The sequence below is a fragment of the Sinocyclocheilus grahami genome, unplaced genomic scaffold (genome assembly GCF_001515645.1).
Source record: "Sinocyclocheilus grahami isolate Dianchi unplaced genomic scaffold, SAMN03320097.WGS_v1.1 scaffold1153.1, whole genome shotgun sequence".
In the NCBI taxonomy this organism is placed as follows: Eukaryota; Metazoa; Chordata; class Actinopteri; order Cypriniformes; family Cyprinidae; genus Sinocyclocheilus; species Sinocyclocheilus grahami.
The window spans coordinates 229,026-232,736 of record NW_015506332.1 but is presented as its reverse complement, the minus strand read 5'-3'; the positions used below and the strand labels follow the sequence as shown (position 1 = coordinate 232,736).

At 40.4% G+C, this 3,711-nt stretch overlaps 1 protein-coding gene across 1 annotated transcript in view; it reads right to left on the bottom strand.

The window, feature by feature from the left end:
- Positions 1–3,711, bottom strand: part of tmem132e (transmembrane protein 132E) — a 114,439-nt gene that overhangs the window by 64,007 nt on the left and 46,721 nt on the right. The gene's annotated exons all lie outside the window — the stretch shown is intronic.

Genomic DNA, 3,711 nt, shown 5'->3' with positions numbered 1-3,711 from the left:
CTACAATAATGTACAGTATTTGAAAAAGAATGTGTTTTTTGAACATTAAAGCATGTCAACATATTCTGTTACACCAAATACACAAAATAATGATCTTTAAAAAAGCATCATATGACCCCTTTAAACTCGCATTAAAAATAACAAGCAACACCCCTCTATAGCATGGTGTCACAATGGCACTTGACAACATGTCAGAGACTGCTGAAATGTGCTGCACATAAATAAACTGTGATAAGTTTTTATGGCCAAACTTTGCCACTTAAATTCCATATAAAAGAGTAATTTCTTGTGTCAGACAGTACAGTAAATTGGTTGGGAAGTGAGAGACAATATATATATATATATATATATAAAAAAATCATGTACTAATTTTATTTTTTTTGTAACCACACTGTAGAATTTTTTTTTTTTTCATATGCATAAACACTGAAATTATTCTTACATTATTGTATTGACAGCATCTAAAATGTAAAATATCTGTATAATAGTAAAAACTATGCAAATATTTAAAATATTAAGGATTCATAAAGATCTTTATATGGCTAAAGCTGTACATGTCAATACTTCCATTTGTAGATGTTGTTAGTATGTCCATATTGTATGTTTCAGAATATATCCAAACAAATATATAATAGTTTTTCTATATTTTATTCAACAAGGATGCATTAAATTGATCAAAAGTGACAGTTAAAGACTTTTACGTTGTAGCAAAAAATATATATTTCAAAGATATGGTGTTCTTTTGAACTTTCTATCCATCAAAAACCTAAAACATATATTCATATAGAAAACAGTTCTTTTAAATTGTAACAATATTTCACGATTTTACTGTATTTTTAATCAAATAAATGCAGCTTTGGTGAGCATAAGAGACTTGTTTCAAAAACATGAAAAAATGGACAGTAGTGTACAACAAACAATCTGATGATCAGAAGATTATTTTTGTAAGAGCTGGTTCATATGTAAGCCAATGCTAGCATATCCCAGCTTTATTTATGTAACAAACTGTATATCACTGTTAAACCATTAGAATGGATTTCCTATTCAGTCATTGAACTTAAATGAAGATGGCTTGAAATAGCTTTGGTATGCTGCATCACATTGCTTTGTTACAATTTAAAGGGTATGGTTACTAAATCAAACAACAAATTGTGTATTTACCATAAGATTTTGGTCTGACTCCGAATGACCACTAGATGCATTAATACAATTATAAAAAAAAAAACTAAAAAAAAAGTCTTTCTACTGTAGTATTATACTGTATTTTGTTGGGCTGAATAGTCTTAATTGGCAGTGTATTAAAAAAAACAAAAAAAAACAGCCTTCAGCTCCAAACAGATGAAACATGCATACTGTGGCAGCTGTCAGAATATACTGTCTGCCAGGAAGGGCAGAAGGTATTCCTGTAAAAGTACAGTTTTCCTGGTAGCATGCATAGAGACAAATTGTAGGGTTGCAGGTGAGTGACATGGACTTTTCACATGTCAGACACAATAAAAAGAAATTTATGCCAGGGTCCACTTTATACAGAAGAAAAAAAGAAGGATAGCGAAAGAAGTATAGAAGTATATATATAGTATAAGAGGCTTAGAAACATGAACAAAACAGCATGATGTTTAATTTAAATGACCTTGCTGGTAATCTCTGTGTCAACTCTCAATCACTACGTCTTGACCTACCTGACAAAGGGCAAATAGCACATGAGTTCCTGAAGATGGAATGGAAGATACAAAGCTTCTAGAGTTCTGCAGATTTCTAAAAATGTTTATCTATTATTAATTGTTTGTGTATACAAAGGAATATAATCTAATAGAAAATCTGTATATTAGAAGCCTAAATGCAGCAAACATGATCCTAATTTAATGGATATATTTAAATGTTTTATTCTTGTACATTTTTGGTAGTTTGTTCAGGATGACTTTATTTTATTATTTTATTTTATGGTTACAATAGGAATCCTGTACGTTTCTTAATTTTTGAATACAGACTTTAATGTGCTGGTTCTGTCATAAAGCCCTGGAATAATAATTTACCATGAAAGAAGACACAGGATGTACTAATTAATATGAGTACAAATGTTTCATTGAATGTAAGCCACTCCAATTAGACTGTAACATCCTTAAACAAAGGTCTTAACTGAACAGACGGCATTCTTTTTAGCTGAATGTTATTTTGATTAACTAGCAGATGATTGAGTGGGTGAAAGTTATGATTCAAACATGAAAGTTTAGATTCTCTTTTTGTTGCTGATCTGCAACCAGATTGCCATTCACTACAAACTGCTTAGTTCCCTTTCAGTCGGTCACTCTCGACGTCACGTCGGATGACCGACGAAATTGGGATCTCGCTTAGAGGGACCAGTCTACTTCGAGTGTAAACTAAATGAGCCAATGCACATTGGCATGCGATTATTGCATCCAGCTGCTGCTGATCACAGCGTGAGTATAAGTAGGCAGCAGATGCAGCGCATATTCAGCTTTTCGCTTCGGAGCCGAGCGATCACAGTTCTGCTCCTGACTACTCTACTGAGAGAAGAAGACTGAATGAGTTCAGCGCGCTCTTGGCTCTTCGTGTTGACAGACGGCGCGTCAGCGGTGGTGGTTTCCCATATCGAGTGGGTTGCACACATCAGGCTGCACTACACCCTGTTTGTGCTGCAGATGATCATCTCCCCTGTGCGCCTCGGCACGCTAAAAGACCTTTTTCCCCTAAAAGAGCAATTTCGAGTGCGTCTTTTTAAAGAAAAGACGACGTTGCGTGGCAAACTTGACATTACGTCTTTATAAAGACGATGTGGGTCTTGCTATAGACAACGTATCACCCGGGCGTTCTGGATGCGGTCGTTACCTGGCGCTGGGTGATGGTCACGATCGCTGCCTCTCGTGCCTGGGCATGAATCACGCTGAGGTGGCTTTCGTGGATGGTTCATGCTCCCATTGCGGGGGTATGACCATCTCGGAGTTGCGGACCGGACTCCGTTACCTAGACCTAGGCTACCCCGTAGCCTAGATTTGGGGTTCCCTCTGGTGGCAGGGGTCCTTTTTCTGACGGTGGGCAGACTGGTCTTACGGTCACGGTGAGGAATTCCCCTCCGGGGATGGATCAGAAATAATGGCTATGCTTTCCCGTGGCCGCCGTAGGGGTAGGGCTCGAGTGAAGAATTTCACCGTATCCCGAGCCCTCAAGGTTGCACGATTGGTTCTCGGGGTGGTCCGCGCTGGTTCTCAGCGCCCCGCCTCGGTGCCTTTCTTCCCGGAGGTGCATGAGGAGCTCAACAGGTCATGGACGGCACCTTTTTTCTGCCGGAAACTGATTTGCTGGATCCTCCTCCCTCACCACCCTCGATGGTGGGGCAGCTAGGGGGTTACAAGGGTCCTCCCGGTGGAGCGGTCGGTTGCGATGCAGCTGCTAATACCGCCTCCAACCGGCAGGGAGAACCGTGCCTCCCCTCCCGGGTCTGTAGGTACTCGACTGGCCAGCGATGCCTACACGACCTGTGGAGAAGCTGCCTCCGCCTTACACGCTACGGCGTGATTGCAAGTGCACCAGGCCAAGGCACTGAGGGACTTGCACGAGGGTGGTCACGACAAGACACAATTCTTGAACTCCCCCGTGTCCCAGGCCGGCCTGTCGGCGACATGGTGGAGAACTTGCCCAGCGGTTCTCCACTGACCAAAGCAGACTGAGGCCATCAGGTACATCCTGCCCCGG